Source organism: Camelus dromedarius, chromosome 5 (genome assembly GCF_036321535.1).
Source record: "Camelus dromedarius isolate mCamDro1 chromosome 5, mCamDro1.pat, whole genome shotgun sequence".
Taxonomy (NCBI): Eukaryota; Metazoa; Chordata; class Mammalia; order Artiodactyla; family Camelidae; genus Camelus; species Camelus dromedarius.
In genome coordinates this window covers 9,132,421-9,150,588 of record NC_087440.1, presented here as the reverse complement: position 1 = coordinate 9,150,588, position 18,168 = coordinate 9,132,421, and the positions used below count along the sequence as shown (strand labels likewise).

Sequence of the window (18,168 nt, the reverse complement as noted above, 5' to 3'; positions counted from 1 at the left end):
CCTGCGTAAATGACAACAAACACGGCTCCAGATGTGTTGCTGACATCACAAGAAAGTGAACAAAATTTCTCTAAAAGCCGAAGTCAATAAAAGAGGAACAGGAGGAAAGGAGAAGGACATTAAAAAGGGAGAAGGCAAAGCAGACAAAAAAAAAGTAAGTGAACGGGACCCAAAGGAGGGAGCAGTCACCTGCATGATGTGGCTTCACCCTCCAAACTGTCTATGTGTTTGTAAAATCACTAAGCCATGGAACTTTGCATAATAAAAAGAACAGGATACACAGGAAAGCTGGGATTAGGAAAAACACTCTAAACCTGTATAGTCTCATAAACAAAAATCACTGAACTATCATAATAAAAGTAAACAAATACATATGTAAATGCTACTGCCAGTTTCATTTTCTAATAATAAATACAATAGCAGTAATCATAGACAAAACGTGTAGGTTTGTTTGCTGTAGTGAAATGTCACAGCTTTGGAGTCGAGGAGAAGAGGGAGAAGGAAGAGCAACGTCACTCTTAGGCTGAAATGCTGTGACACCAGTGGTGGAGGGTTACGGCTCATTGTTTCTCTTTCTTTTGCTCTGGCTTAGAATAGAAATCCTGCCTTTGTTGTCTCCCAGATCTCTCCTTTCACAAAGAAGCTCCCCATGCGTCCAGACATGGGGTGCCATCCTGCTGCTCTGAGCACTGTCGCCATTAGCTCCAACCCCTTGCAAATGCTTCCCAACCCCAAGTAACACAGAGGATAACTGGGGTGCATCCACCTCTCCTTTTACTTTCTTCACAGTGTCATCTCTGATGGAATGCAGTGTGGCCTCCTTTGTTCCTTGACTATCACACATTCACTCGTTTCTTTTAAAACTATAACTCCAACCTTCCCTTCAATACTTCAAGGATTTTTGTTGTTGCTGTTCACCATTTGGATTCACATAACCAGAATGTTGACTTGCATTTGGAATGCTGTCTTAAATATTTAAATTAAAAAGAATACACAAGCTTTGGAGAACAGTGCAATGCACCCTTAAAGGATAGATGGATAAATCGTGGAAAGACGGACATTGAAATGTGTGTGTGTGTGTGTGTGTTGTAGACCTCCATGAAACACTGTGTTTAGCAGGGTGGCTTTTTTGTTTAATTCTGGCATTTGGCTCAAGCACAAGCAGAGTAAAAATGTGAAAAATCATGGATAGGCCAACACAACTTCTAGTTTTGGTGATTTTATTCTTTTGCATGTTTATCTTGAGTATATAAATTCACTCATCACAAACAAAACAGAAGAAACTGTAATGATGCTAAAGGCAAGACTGCTCCAGAGGCAAATGTTGGTAACAGTTCTGAAATCTGGAGACCAACCCTTTGGCCCACAGCAAAGTGAGTGAGCTAAATCTCAGATTGATCCATTATGATCATTACAGGGGGCTGAAGCATTCTTGGTGGCACCCCTAGGTCCTAGTTGCTATTAGGACCACAAACAAATGTCCAGTCTCTCTAGAAAAACCAAATTTAGGCTCTCAGGATTTCTATTTCTATAAGCCCATCTTCTTCATGAATATAGGGCATAAGTTTTAAACAAAAAAATCAACAAATCAAAGCCAGTGACATACGAGAGGACTGTACATCACAATTAGGTAGTGATTATTGTAGCAGTTCAACGGTAGTTTAATATCTGTGACTCAGTTCACATAAATGATAAAAAGAGAGATACCGATCATATGAGCATCTCCATAGGTACAGAAAAAGCATTTGATAATTACTCTTAGCAAATCAGGAACAGAGGTAAACTTCCTTAATCTGATAAAGAATATCCCTATAAAAATCTATAGCAAATGCCTTACTTCATGGTGGAATATTAAAAGCATTCCCTTAGAGACAGGAAGTGAAACAAAGATGGCTTCTATCTTAATTTTTGTTCGCCACTGTATTGGTTCTAGTCAATGCAATAAGGCAAGAAAAGAAATCATAAGGATTGGAAAGAAAGAAATAATTCTACTTTATCGACAAATGATATAGTTATGTACATAAAACTCTAAAAACATCAAAAGATGATTTCAGAATTATTAAGTAAATTTAGCAATGTCATTGGATCCAAGATCCAAAACACTGCTCTTTTTATATGTCAGAATAAACAATTGGAATATGATAAATTGAAATGATCCCATTACACTAGCATCAAAAACTTCAAACCTTAAGGAAAATGCAAATTAAAAAGCACAGTATTATATGACTTCACACTCAAAAGAATGGTTGTAACAAAAAGTCAGAGGATACAAGATGGTGCCAAAGATCTGGAGCAACGGTAACTCTTCTACGCTGCTGGTAGGAGTGCGAATTAGGGTAACTCCTTTGGAAAACTGTTTGGCACTAACTAGCACAGCTGAACATATAGGTACTCTGTGATCTAGTTCTTCCACTTCTAGGCCTATATCAATAGAAATGTACACATAAGTTCATTTTAAAAAAGTATAATAATGCTTACTTTAGCACTTCCAAATGTCCAAATATTGGACAGACCTGAAGTGTCCATCAACATTAGACTGGATAAATAAAGTGTGGTATTTTCATATAGCAAAATACATTGCAGAAATAAGAAGGAATGACATATACATACATCAGCAACAGGGATAAATCTCACAAACATAATGTTGACCAGTAACAAAAAAGCCAGCTACAACGGCGAGCATACCGAATAGTGACATTCACAGTCAGCCTTTCGTATCTGCAGGGCCAGCTGTAGGAGACTTGAGCACCTGCTGATTATGGTTTCTATGCAGGTCCTGGAACCAACTGAGAGTCAACTGTATATGAAACTTAAAAAGAGGCTGAACTTATCCACAGTTTTAGAAGTTACAAAAATCACCACATTTGGTAGAAAGTAGTAAGTAGGAGCCAGCAGGAGAGGACTTCCAGGTGGTGGTAAAGCTCTATTTCTAGAGCTAAGTGCTGGCTGCAGAGGTGTGTTCAGTTATCAAACTTCTCACTAAAGATTTCTGCACTTTTGAGTATAACTATATTTCACTTGAAAGTTCTCTAGAAAGAAAGAAAAGGTAGAGCCTAAAGAAATCAGGAGGTCAAAGGGGATGATACAGGTAAACAGAAGGGAGGAAACAGTAATGCTTCCATCTTAAAAAGTGGGGAGTCAATAGATATTATTATTAATGGAACAGGTAATGTAGGCTTAACTAATTTGAAGATGCAAAGGTGATGAATCGAGAAACCAAGACTAGTATCAAAACTATAAAATGAGGGTGTGTGGGAGAAGGGGATGAAGTAATGGACTAAATCTTCATTTGTCATAGCAGGGGATGAATGGACAACGCCAAAACTAGATGAAGAATCTTAGTATCTTAAAACAACAACTATTTGTTATTTCTCATAATTCTGTGGATTTGCTGGGTAGTTCCTCCACTGATTTTGCTTGGGGTCACCCAGGAGCTATATTCCCCTGGAAAGACTGGCTGGGCTGGGCTGGACCGTCCAGTGCGAGGTGGCCTTCCTTGCACATCTGGCTGTTAATGCTGGCTGTCAGCTCCTACATGGCCACTCACTTCTGTAGGCTAGACTGGCTTCCCTAAGTGACGGTCTCAGGACAGCATTCCGAATGGCAAAAAGCAGAAGCTGCAAAGCCTATTAAAGAAAGGCTTTGCTTCAGATTTTGCAAAATATCACTTCTGCCTTACGTTATTGAACAAAAGATGTCCCAGGGCCAGCCTGGATTCAAGAGGTAGGGAAACATACTCTGCCTCTTGATGGAAGGAGCTGCAAAGTCACGTTGTAAAGGGGTGAACATGACAGGAGGAGGAATCTGTGGGCACATTTATAATCTACTACCATCTGCCCTCTGTTCACAATTATTTACACGTCTGTCTCACACAGAAAAACAAAAACAAAGTTCAGAATGACTGTTTCTGGGAAGCAGAACAGGAGATAAGGAAGAGGAGGGACATGGTTTGTTTGTTTGTTTGTTTGTTTAACTCTAAGCCCTACCATGTCATTCTTTTTAAACACATGCATGTTGTATAAAAATTAATATTTCTAATGTTATACAAGGTTTGATGCATATAAACCCCTTGCTTTGAACAGAACAACAGGGAAGGCAGCTTCTCCTACTCTCATTTAATAAATGCTGAACAGTATTTATTGAATATGGATTTTAAGAACTGTAAGATTATTAAACCACTGAGAAGCAATAGTCTTCAGTTTTGTCCTACCTACTAAGGAGTCCATCAAAAAATGTGATTGTATATATGAAAAGTGCTTCTTAAACTATAAATGTTTTATAACTCACCAGACATTATCCATTGCCACTGTTTCCGTGTTGTGCCCAGCACTGTATGAAGCTGCGTGTAGGCCGCAAAAGGTCCAGAAAATCAGGTTCCTGCCAGCAAGGAACTAACAGTCCAGGTGACGAGAGAATGCAACACCCACAAACCAATTATGAGACACTGTGCTAGACCGTAAGGGTCCAAGCAGACAGGGACTTCACTCTCGTTCACTACGGTCTCATCAGGACCCCACATGTAATAAGATCTTGACAAACAGGTGTTAATGGAGGGATGGATCCATCACCTGGCAGCCCACAGTTCAGAGCCTGGACACAGTGCCGACTGGGGGTGCTGGGGGCGTCTAAGAGACAGTGATCACCTGCACCCTGATGTTCATAGCAGCACTATTTACAATAGCCAAAACATGGAAACAGCCTTAATGTCCATCAACAGATGACTGGATAAAGAAGAGGTGGTATAGTTATACAATGGAATACTACTCAGCCATAAAAACCGACAACATAATGCCATTTGCAGCAACATGGATGCTCCTGGAGAATGTCATTCTAAGTGAAGCAAGTCAGAAAGAGAAAGAAAAATGCCGTATGAGATCACTCATATGTGGAATCTAAAAAACAAAAACAAAAACAAACAAAAACAAAGCATAAATACAGGACAGAAATAGACTCACAGAGAAAGAATACTGACTGGTGGTTACCGGGGGGTGGAGGGTGGGAAGGGATAGCCTGGGATTTCAAAATTGTAGAATAGATAAACAAGATTACACTGTATAGCACAGGGAAATATACACAAAATGTTATGATAACTCACAGAGAAAAAAATGTGACAATGAGTGTGTATATGTCGATGAATGAAAAATTGTGCTGAACACTGGAATTTGACACATTGTAAAATGATTATAAATCAATAAAAAATGTTAAAAAAAATAAATAAAACTATGCCTTAAAACACCTCTGAGTAATTCAAGCTGGACTTGCTCTTGTTTCGTCTGAACATGTCAGGTTTTACATGCTGGCACTAAGAATAACTTTGAAGGAAACCTTGCAGTTATTTTCAAACCGTTCAGGTCTCCCCCATCATCACAGCTACCTCATGAAGTGGTGTCAACATAAGAGGCTAACGATCAGAGTTCTTCCTTGCCGAGAACTAAAGTAGACTCATGAACTCAAGCAGGAAGCGATTATAGTGGATGCACGCTCGAGAGCTTGAAGAATCAACAGAAATATGTGTAAGAAAACCAACAGCAGGGAAAAATGAAAAACTAGCTTAAAACTAAAACAAAACTTGATTTGAGGAATTAGAAATAATTCAAGGACCAGAGAGTATCAAGACACAAGCAACCAACAAAGTTATCCACAACACAAGACAAAACAACCTAAAATCTAAAGGGAAATATGAAAATGTATTATATTTATTATATATACATTATATATATATTGTATAGTGCCAATATATAAATTGTATATATGTATACAAACTCAGGGTTTGTTTTATATTATTGTTATTACATATGTACATAAAAGTTATGCTACCCTTTAGCAAGAGTCAAAAAACAAGGTTTGAAATGATAAAAAAAGATTAAAAACTTAAAAGCAGGGCTAAAGATAAAATATAAGTCTTTTACAGTAGGCAGCCAAAACACAGATAGATAAGAAATATGTCAGATAACATGAGACATGGAAAGAGTATCCATCATTCTAGGAGGCCTATTACCCAATTAATAGGTGTTACAAAAAAAAAAAAAAGTAAAGAAATGGAGAGAAGGAATTTATTAAAAATAATAAAAAAATTCACCCAAAATGAAAATTTTAAGTCATCAGACAATGACTTTTGCCCAGTACAATAAAATTTCTGGTCCATCAACAGATGACTGGATAAAGATGTGATATAATTATGCAATGGAATACTATTCAGCCATATAAACCAACAACATAATGCCATTTGCAGCAACATGGATGTTCCTGGAGAATGTCATTCTAAGTGAAGTAAGCCAGAAAGAGAAAGAAAAATGCCGTATGAGATCACTCATATGTGGAATATAAAAAATAAAACACAAACAAAGCATAAATACAAAACAGAAACAGACTCACAGACATAGAATACAAACTTGTGGTTGCCAAGGGGCAGGAGTGGGAAGGGACAGACTGGGATTTCAAAATGTAGAATAGATAAACAAGATTATACTGTATAGCACAGGGAAATACATACAAGATCTTGCGGTAGCTCACAGAGAAAAAAAATGTGACAATGAATATATGTATGTTCATGTATAACTGAAAAATTGTGCTCTACACTGGAATTTGACACATTGTAAAATGACTATAACTCAATTAAAAAAAGTGTAAGAAAATTTAAAAAAATAAAGTTAATATTCAAATAAAAAAAACTTTCTGGAAGATTCCCAACTAGACACACAAGACCAGGAATAAAGAAATGCAAAGAGCCTCCATGGTGTTGGGTAGGGGGGCAGAGTAGCTTCCTACAAAAGACAAGAAACATTCTGACACTGCACTCCTCACACGCAATACTTGATGTCAGAAAAGCTGGGGGGGAGTGAATTTTGAAGATAGAATTGTATACCCAGTCAAGCTGTTAACCAAATATGATCCATCTGAATAATTTTTAGACAAACAAAGCCTCAAAAAACTACTTCCTTCTTTCTTAAGAAGTTCCTTAGGGATGTACTCCAGAGAGAGAAGGATGCTGGGTGCAGGAAACAGGAAACCTAGGAAGGTTGTATGGAGAAATCTCAGGACAGCTGTTCAGAAGAGCGAGAGGTCCTAACTCAGGTCAGGGAGCCAGGACAGGAGAAAGACAGGAGCTCTGCAAGAATGGCTACGTTTGAAAGGGTTACCAGACTTGGGGCTCTGGGAAAGGCACATTCTTCTCTTTGCCAGAAAGGAAAGATGAAAGAGAGGGAGGGAGGAAGATTTGAAAAAGAAAGATAAAAGATGAGAAACGGCAAGAAGACCAGAGGCTATACAAGAAGGTCGTGATCCAGACACAAAGCAAATGAAAAGTGACACAGTCAAGAAGGTCGTGATCCAGACACAAAGCAAATGAAAAGTGACACAGTTTTAAATAATCGCTCGTCTGAAAGGAAAGAAAAACCATTGACCTTGATGCTGCAGCGTCTCTTCCCTCTCACGTAGCCCATAGATCCTGACACCGGGCCCGTGGAGCAGTGCACAGAGCCCCAGGATGCTGCCCCTCCGTGCAGTGGGCAATACTTAAATAACCATAATAATGCAAATGCCTTTTCTGTGCATTACAACTTTTAAAATCAAACCATAGAGAAAGCAGGGAAGCCTTTATTACAGCTGCAGAACTGAACGCAAATATTAACGAACGTTGGTAACATAGAAGGAAAGTCTGGCTGGCAGAAGGGGCTCTAGGTCAGTTCAGTGAGTTAGCTGGCATCTCCGCGCGAACGGAAGTGCCAAGGAGGAATCCAAAGCAATCACGTGACTACAAAACACCAAAATCCTAAATTTGGTAAATTCAGCACATTTGCTATTCATCACATCGCATTTTAGAGAACTGGGCTACTTCTTAAAGGAGGTAAGTGATTAAAGAGAAAAGAGTGATACCTGAAGGGCAGAAGATACCAACTGAAGGTGACAGAGCAAAAATGAAAGGTTTTTAAATTAGAGGTATTGAAAGTTTGAAATATCAGCATTAGAGGAATTTTTAGAAAATAATATAACCATCCAACATCCAGAGGGAAAGAGGGAGGGGAAGTACCAGGCCCTGGGCCCTAAGTCCTCATCTGTCATAACAGGGAGTCGGCAGCATGTTCTAAAGGCAAGGAAATGAGGCAAGGGTGATATAAGCTTATTATTTTGAATTACAGAATAAGCCACAGAAGAGTGAAAAAGAGTGACAGCCAGTGAAGTTTGCCTCCGGAGGATGGGGTGAGGGCTTGGGCGAGGCAGGCCAGGAGATGGAGCTTTTCAGTGTAAGACGGCTCTTGCAATTCTTCCTTTATATCCAGTGCATCAGCTGTGTCAGAAATACTTTCAGATGTCTACGTACGTGTGAGTGCGTTTTCCTTACAGGCATGGACCACACGTTAGCCATCTTTGTTTTCCTAGGTCTACCCTATTAGTTGGCTCGATAACCATAAAGTAACAACAGTAAAATCATCGATTTGCTGAGCGCCCACCCTCCCCCAAACACGTGCAAGTACCTCACCTAAATATGGTTATTCCTGACATAACCCTGCGAGGTAAATATTCTATCTTTCCAATAAGGAAATGGATGTAAAGGAGTCGAAAAAATAAATTCTCCAAGGATACACAGCTGGTTAATGGCAGAGTTTGAACCTAGGTTCTGAAAACCAGCAGGATTCGAACCTAGCCCGACTGCCTCTACAACGTTTTTTTTTTTTTAAACGAAAACAACATTTGAAGGAATTATTGTGAAAGAATAACTATGAATAAATGGATGCCTACAAAACTTAAAATGAATGTCAGCTACATTGTTCCACGCCTCAAAAAGTACCATTCTATCTTGCTACAAGCATCACCATCTAGATCCGAAAAGCTTTAGATTCATAAACATCTTGTGCCTGAAATAACTCGAAGAGTCTATTATGTGAAGCAACAAATAAGGTCTGGTGGAAGCCAGAGGGAAAATTTAGATTCTCAAAAGTAAGAGGAGACATTTTGTCCAGCAATAGAACAAACTGAAATAATCCAGGCTGAAGAAACACTGGGTAGGAAATACATATTGAATCAACCTCAACATTTTCAGCCCTCTGGACTTAAAATATTATTTTCATGCAAATTTTAATGGTTTAGGGATTAGGGCTTAATGCAAAATTAGTTTGCCTAAGTGGCTGTGTCTTTGAGCCCAAAGAAGGTCACACAGATGCAAGAGCATGCCCTGCCTCCGGAGCACAGCATGGGTCCCCGCGCCTTTTGGATCACTTACTCTATCCACAAAAAGGTGGCGTGCGCCCCTCTCCCTTGCATGTTATAACTGAATAAAGATGTGCGTTACGGCACATATACAGATACTGAGAACTTAAGGGAATGAAATAAACATAGAAGTTCTACTTTTTCTTCTCACCCTCTTGTACAAGCCCAGCTACACCCGACTTGGGAGAACACCGGCCTTTGTGGGTTACCACGCACTGAGCAAGTAGCCACGGAGAAAAGGTTGTGTATAAAATAAAACAAAAATATTACAATTTGAGCCAGCATTTATTATGCACTTATCTGTGCCAGGTACTGTTCTAAGCAGTCTGTGTGTTTTAACTCATTTAATTCTTATAATGACTCTATGGGCAGGTTGCATTATTAACTCCCGTTTTACAAAAAACATGATTGATGCACTGAAAGATGAAGTATCTTTCCTGAGGTCACACAGCTGTTAAGTGCTGGATCCAGGCTGCCTTTTTTTTTTTATATTATATTATATTTTATTTTATTTTATTTTAATTTTATTTTATTTTTCTCCCCACCCACATATATATACTCCCATACCCTCAAAAATCCCTCTTCAGTGTGGCATATTTGGCACAATCGATGAACCAACATGGACATATTATTATCAACCAAAGTCCACAGTTTACATTAGGGTTCACTCTTGATGCTGTACATTCTATGGGCTTTGACAAATGAATAATGACATATAGCCACCACTGTAGTATCATGCAGAATAATTTCATTGCCCTAAAAATCCCATGTGCTCTGTCTATTCATTCCTTCCTTCCTCTCCCTACAGGCTGCCTTTTTAAAAAAATAAACCTTTTGCTTCAGAATAAGGTTTAATTTACAGGAAAGTTGCAAGGATAGTACAGAGTTCTCATAGATCATCATACAGCTTCCTTCGGGGCTAAATCAAATGTACCAGGGTACATTTGGCAAAACTAAGAAAACAACATTTGTACATTAACTAGACTCTAGGTCTTATCTGGATTTTACTAGTTTTCCCACAAATGCCCTCTTTCTGTTCCAGGATCAAATCCAGGGATCCCATCCAGAAGCGGTACCCTTTCTGATACTGTGCATCCGTCACAGTAGGATGTGTAGACAGGTACAGATATTGTGCCTGCACTTGCAGGCGACTGTCTTCTCCCTGATTCTGCACATCATCTTTCCTCTACGCATGTCCTTCTCTGTGTCCACATTTCCCCCTTTTATAAAGACACAGTCATATCGGATTAGAGCCCGACTAACGACCTCATCTTAACTCGATCGTCTACAAAGATCCTATTTCCCAAAAAAGGTCACATTAACAGGTACTGAGAGTGAGGACTCTGCATTTTGGCAGCCGGTGGGGGGTGGGGATGTCACAGTTCAATCCATAACCAGGCACATCTGAAATCAAGAGGGCAGGCCACCAGGAAGGGTAGGCTAGAGAGTCAGGCAAGCCTGAGCTGCTGTCTACAGGCAGAATTCCTTCTATTTCAGGGAATCCTCAGCTCTGCTCTTAAGGCTTCCCATCTGATTTAATCAAGCTCACCCAGATTATCTAGGATAATCTTCCTTATTTAGAGTAAACTGATTACGGACTATAATCACATCTACAGAACACATTCACAACCACATCTAGATTAGTGTTTGAGTAACAAGTGACTACAGCCCAGCTTCACTGACACATAAAAGTGACCATCACACATTGTAATACATTTAGATTCATTTGCCAGAGTCGGCTTTCCAAAGGATGCTTTTTGAGGCCCTTCTGAAAATCCAAACCAACCCCAGAAAGTGCTGTAACCACGAGCATCACTAAGAAACCTTATGCATGTACTCACTGATGCCAGACATGCTCCCCATGCATTATCTCATTTAATCCTAGCAAGAGCCCCATGAGATAAGGGTGCCAGCCCCACCTGACAGACAAGGAAAGAAAGACTGGTGGTGGCAGAAGCATGATTGGAACTGAGGCAGGTGTGTCTGGCTCCAAACCTTTGGGGCCCAAAACCTTCACCACGATGCTGCAATGCCTCCCTGACCCCAACTGAGTCTTTTCAAACATACGCAAGAAAAACTCCAGGGGGCAGTTTCAAGCATTTAAAAGTCGTATGATTTTCACTTACCCAAAATAATTTCATTTTTAACTTCAGTGCATCAGGTATTTTTTTATGAGGACAAAATTCCCTTTGTCACTTTTTCGAATTCTTTTTATTCTGATAAAATACACATAAATTTTGATTCCTTAACCATCTTTAAGTGTACAGTTCTCCCTTTGTCTTTTGCAGTTAAATAGGTCTTCGGCAAAGCCCAGACACGCCTCTAGAGGTGGCTGGATTACTACTAAGGCTGTGATGACACCTTCCCTAAGAGCAGAAGGAAGAACCTGGAATAAGAAATGTTCATAGACCAAGGGCAATGGGCTTGGCAAGGTGAGTGGAGTGGGCAGGTGAGACGGGAGGTGGGGGAGGGCACAACCAGTGAAGGAATGACACCGCAGTGGAGGGCAGGACAGATTGGTTACCGGTGGAAGATCTGACTTCCAGTAGACCTTGAGCCTCAAGGCACACCCACAGGCACCATGACAGTTCTAGGCTGCCTGTAAAAGTCAAATAGTAGGTGGGGATCGGGGGCGTCCAATTCCCCGGAAATCCCTGCTCCTTCCCCCAACTAATTGGAATAATCCTTCTACTCATTAGCATGTGAACCGAACCCACGAAAACTAACGACTTTGCACCTCCTGGTCTCTCTCTTTCTGAGACAACCTGCACTTTGTCTATGGAGTGTGTGTCTACTTTTACTTTGAACTAAACACCCCAACACATTTTGGCCTCTCTCCCTCTTGCCTTCTGAGACAGCCTGCATTCTGCCTATGAAGTGTGTGTCTTCTAAGCTGTTTTCCCTTCCGAATGAGACAGACCCCACTCTGTCTATGGAGTGTGTATCTCCCTGAATAAACTTGCTTTCACTTCACTATGCCTTGCTCTTGAATTCATTCCTGCACGAGGCAAGAACCTATTCTCCAGCAACACAGGGTCCCCAGGGTTGTGCCTGCACTGATGGCATTTCCAGTTGGCAGCTCTTAGCTGGGTGGCAGAGGTCATGAATGCAACAGGGCCTGTGCAAACCTCTACAACCTTTTGTCGAGGGGCAGTGTACTGTACAACTTTCCTTCCTGTCTTCCAAATCTTTAAATTACTGTCAAGTCCTCAAGTGAGGATCTTGATAATAAACTAAAAGAGAGCAGAAACCATCTTGGATTGCGTGTGGATTACCAGAATGGCAGTTATGGGAAAGCAGTCCCCTCCACCCTACCCTCTGCAGACAATGAAGGACTTACAGTCCTGAAACTTTATCATTAACCACCTGGTGACCCCCAGCAATGTCCAAGACCCAGGTGAGGTCACATTTTATATCTTTCACTACTTTAGACATGTTTTAACAGAAAGGGTTACAAGATGGTTTCCTTAAAATCACTGCAGAGACAGGAGGACAGAGTCGTGGGGCAGTGGAAGGAGCCTCCTTGGATGAAGGGCCCCCATTCATCCGCTCTCACCTGCTCACCTGCAGCCAGCTCACTTGCAGCTCTGCTCTGCAGATAAGAGCGTCAAAACCGGGTCAGACTTTCAGGATGGAACGAGGAATTCCACAACCCTGGCAATCTGTCCAGTCTCCTCCACGTGGCCCACACAACCTACCCCACCACACAGAGGAGATCTAATGCCTTGTCCTCCTTGGGGTCCACAATTACTGCTCAAATGCCACTGGGAACAACAGTGACCCAAAGCAACCCCAGACACCCGTGGGCATCTTCAGGAAATTCTCTCCAGCTTTCCAGTCAGAATGTGAGACCCATCTGAGATGAGGACTAGATGTCTCTCTCTTCTCCTATAGGAGCTCCCCTGGAGTCAAGGGTGTTACAATGTGAGGCTAATTACTGTAGCCTTTTAATATTCTCTTCTCCGAAGCCCTCCCGGGAAGGATAAAATAAAACACTGCATGGTAATAGGTGAAATGAACGGCGGACTGGGAACCTTCAGTAGCTGCGCGACCTTGGACAAAGCAGTTGACCCGGACTTGTGATCTCATTAACACAAAAGAGAGAGAGGGAAAAGGCCCCTTCCTCTCCCGTGCCAGGGTGAGGAGGCTCCGGCCTGAGCCGCGCTGTCAGCACACCCGAGGGGGCGGCGCTGCCTGTGGGGGAGACAGCGCCTGGCAGTTCTCCCTGACACACCCCCCACAAGTTTCGTTCAGCTGACAGCCTCAATTTTATTTGCCCAATGACTTCTTCTGTTTTGTTTTCGTTGTGAACTATATCCTGTGCACAGAAGGGTGTAAAAAGCTTATGTACAGTTTAGAAGCTAACAACAACATGAACACCTGTGTATTTGTCACCGGCAAAGCCCATGAACAATTCCCAGGAAATAAAAATAGAGTCTGGGCAAGAAAATAAAAGCTAACCTTTTTTTCCTTTCCTTTGTGCTTAGCCTAGTTTCACTTGCTCAAAGGGTGTCGCCCGCAGAGGCCTTGCTCCCGACATTTCAGTCCAGTTCCTGGTACGAACCGGCTGCTGGCGGCCGCTCCGCTGAGGACCGAGCGCAGAAGCTCTGTGCGCCCCACGGCAGTCCAAGATGGCGCGCCGGCCGGGTGCAGGCGCTACCAGGGCACTGCCATCTGGAGCGTGAGCCGCGTGCCTGCGCCTGCGCCGTGAGACGCCCGCCCCTCCCCGCTGACGCAGGCCCCGTGAGGCGGCCCCGCCCACAGCCTGTCTAGGAGAGCGTGGACTCAAGGGCCAGAGCTCCCAGCTCTCCATTCTCTGATCAAAGAATAAAGCCTTCCTTTGCTTCTGAACCAAACTCACTGTCATTCTGTTGGCTCCAACGACCCCGGCAGGAGGATCCTTGCTGGTCGGTAACATATTCACCACTCAGGAATAGAAATAGACTCTTACCATGCCTTAAAAAGTCCAGCGTGCCTCCTCAAGACCACTTTCTCCTTCCTCTGCAGAGCTAACCTTACTAGCCTGATTTTTGTGTTAATGGTTCTCTCTTGCCTTTTCTTATCACCTGTGAATATGCCTCTAAAAAAAGAGACAAATTTTGTTTCTGACATTTATGTCAATGCAGTCATGCTGTGATGACTTCATCTGTGACTTGCTGCTTGTGCTGTTTTGTTCTTAAGATTCCTTTGTGTTATTGAGGGCAGCTGTGTGCGGTGTGTTCCTTTTCACAGCTATATCACATTGTTTTCATATCCTGAGTCAAATATAACAGAATTTATGCATTCATTCTACTGTTGATGGGTATTTGGGTTGTTCCCAGTTTGGAGCCATTAAGATCAACCCAGCTATGACTGCCCTTGCATGTGTCTCCTGGCACACGTGTTTAAGAGCTTCTTCAGGTACGTGTGGAATTGCTGGGCCACAGAGTGTGTGGGTGTGCAGCTTTGCTAGGCAATACTAGGTGAGGCTATCCTGTCTGTCAAAGTGGTTGTGCCGATTCATATTCCCACTAGCAGTAAGTTCCTTGCACACCCTCAACACTACCAATTACCACCTTGGTTGTTGTTTTTGTTAATTTGTTACTGTAACTTGGCTTCTCATTGTAGGTGGTAATCTTTTGATCTTCTGCATTAATTTAAGAATCTGCTGGTCATGTTCTATCAAAAAAAAAAAAAAAAAACAACTTCCTACTGGAATTTCACTAAATCTATAGATCAAAAAGGGAGGAATTAACATTTTACATCTTTGTAATACTGTTTTTCTACTCAAAAATATGGTACACATGGTGTGTATCTGCATGGTTTTAGGACCAAGACTTTAGGACTAAAGTCCATCAGTAAAGTTTTAGAGTTCTATCTATAAAGACTTACATCTCTTATAAATTTATTACTAAGCATTTCATATTTTTATTGCTAGTATAAACTTTATCTTCTAAACTTACATTTTTCTAGTTGCCTCTGGTATATAGAAACGCAACTGATTTTTATATCAATTTTATATGCAGACATCTTGCTAAACTCTTATTAACCCTAATGATTCATATATAGATTATTTTGGAATTTCTACATCTGCAAATAGTGACAGTTTTGTTCCTTCCATTCCAATTCTTAGACTTCCCATTTCTTTCTCTTGGTTCACTACCCTAGCTATGCCCTCCTGTACAGAAGTGGGCGTCTCTATCTTATCCCTTGAACTTAAACTTATGATTCTTAATAATGATGTTTGCAGTAGGTTTTTAGGAGGTCCTTTTCCAAGTTAACAAATCTCTCTTCTATTCCTAGTTTGCTTTAATTGCATTCCAGAAGTTTTAAAGCATCATATTCAGTTCTATGTATTTTTAAATTTCCATTATGACATCTTCTTTGATCTATGAGCTTTTAAAGGTGACTTTCGTTTCCAAATGTAAGGTTTTGTCTCATTATATTTTTGTCATTGGTTTATAACTTAATTGCATTTGAAATTTATTCATAGGAAATTCCATGAGTGCTTAAAAAGAAACAATAATCTCTGACTTGCAGAGTGCAGGGTTCTCCATATGCCCATTTTATCAGGTTTATTTAGCGTGTTCTTTAAATCTTCTATATCCTTACTGATTTTTACCTGTTTAGTCCATGAATTACTGAGAGAAGTGTGTTGTAATCTCCCACCAGCATAGTGGATCTGTCTGGCTTCCCTTGTAGTGCTGACATTTTGCTTGCTTTGTGTATTTTGAGGCTATGTGCACACATATAAATTTCATATATTAGAACAAAAATATATGCCTTATTGCTAATGTAAATAGTACCTCATATATGTCATTTATTATATATATATCTTACAAGTTTAGAATTATCATTTATTTTGGAGAAATTAAGCATTTTGCCATTATGTGGTGACTTTTTTATCACTCATAAAGCTATTTGCCTTAAAGTCTGCTTTTTTCTGCTATAAACGTATTTTTCCATCATTCTTTTGATTGGTAGTTGCCTATTGTATCTTCTCCTGCCCTTTAACTTCTGATACTTCTCCTTCCTTAAGTTTGAAAGTGTCTCGTGTAAACAGCATATGCCAGATTATATTTCTTTATCCAGGTTATCAATATTTGTCTTTTAGCTGAGGATTTCAGTCCTGTTGTATTTATAGGAATTACTACTGCATTTGAATTTATTTCTAACATCCTGCTATGTGGTTTATACTTGTGTCACTTTTTCTCTTCTCCCTCACCCCACTTCTTGGGAATTAAGCAAGTTTGCTTTGGTTTGTGTTTCATCGTCTTGTTTGTTTAGAAGTCATCATATCCGTATCTTTTTGTGGTTTGCCCTAAAATTTTAAGATGCATTTTTAATAATTCTAAAATTAATATTTTAACTCCCTCTTGAAAAATTCAAGGTTTCTAAATGTTTTTTTCAGATTCCAGTTATCTGCCCACCTAATCTAATGCTTGTTTTCTCTGGTATTTTACTTCTAATACTCTTTTTATTCCTGAAAATATAACATTTTTATTATGTTATAGCGTTAAGTTTAATTTTTTTTTTAATTTTTCTTAAAAAAAATTTTGGGGTTGGCTATTTATTTTTCTAGTGGAGGTGCTCGGGATTGAACCCAGGACATGGTGCATACTAGGTGTGCACTCTACCACTGAGCTATATGCCCTCCCCCCAAGGCTAATTTATTTTTAGCCACACATTTATGATGTATCTGTTCACCATTCCGTCTCATATCTCTTATCTTTTAGACTACCTTTCTCTTACCTGGAGTTTATTACGTAGAATTCCATTCAGTGGGGATCTTCTGGTGGTAACTATCCATTAAACTGCTGTTTCTTACTTTTATTTGTAATATCTTTACTTTGTCTTCATTTTTTGAAAAAATCATTTGGCCACATACAGAATTTTTGTTAAAAATTATTTTCTCTCAGCACGTTATACCCTTGGGCTTCTGTTGTAGGAGTCCGCACTAACCTCTAATTGCCATTCTTTTACAGAAGGTCCATCTTTCCTCTCTGACTGCTTTTAAGATCACCCTTTTCTTTATTCTGTAATTATTCTAATGTGTCTAGGAGTGTGTTTCTTTTTATCTACCCTCCTTCAGATTTGTTGAAGATTAGCGTCTTTCAAGAATTCTGGAGGATTCTCAGCCATTTTCTGTTGAAATTAAATCCCCTCCCCATATCTGACTGAAATCTTTCACTTTGTCCTCTTTTTTCTTTTTTGCCTTCCACCCCCATTTTAAAATTACTTCCAAATGTATACCCATGATAATGCCACTGCATCCATCTCCATTATTTACCTCTAATTATATCTAGTTGTCTGGTTACTCTATCCATTGAGGTTTTAATTTCAATTCGTATATTTTATTTTTCAAAAGTTATGTTTTTTTTCCCAGTCTACTTGCTTCCTGATCAAATTTTCCAGCTTTCCTCTTATATCTTTAAACATGTTTTGCACAGTTATTTTACATTCGGTGTTCAATAAATAACGTCTGACACTCTTGCTGATCTGTTTTGACAGTTTTGTGTTTTGCTTTTTTGCTGGTTCTTACGATCCCAATACGTCATTACCTTGTGTGTTTTGTGATTTTTTGACTATAAGCTGCTCATTCTCCTTGGACATAATCTGGAAATTCTGAGAGGACTGGGCTGCAGCTGGATTCCTCCAGAATATATTTATGTTTATTCAGTTGGTCAAGTGAGGTATTACCAAACTGAGATCACATTGAATTTTCAGATTTAGATATTTAGGACCACACAAGTGGTATTTGCATTTGAACTGCAAACACAAGTGAGGGTCACTTTATGCCAGGCCAAAGTGATTACCTGGGTTGAGACAGACAAGCTTTCTTGCTCCTCTGTCTCTGTTCACCGTAAAACATGTGTAACCTTTTGGGATTCCAGCTTTATTTAAGGATCTCCCATAGGTACCCCACCTTGGTCAAGCCTGGACTTGAACTCCTGTATCCCATCCCCATACAATCTCCAAGGC

At 40.2% G+C, this 18,168-nt stretch overlaps 1 protein-coding gene across 1 annotated transcript in view; it reads right to left on the bottom strand.

Annotated features, from left to right (window-relative positions):
- Window positions 1–13,763, bottom strand: part of ALDH1A2 (aldehyde dehydrogenase 1 family member A2) — a 267,478-nt gene extending 253,715 nt beyond the window's left edge. Inside the window, exon 1 of the mRNA XM_031452991.2 lies at window positions 13,669–13,763. The gene's annotated coding sequence lies outside the window, so the exon portion shown is untranslated. The remainder of the gene's footprint in view (window positions 1–13,668) is intronic.
- Between the last annotated feature and the right edge of the window lie 4,405 nt (window positions 13,764–18,168).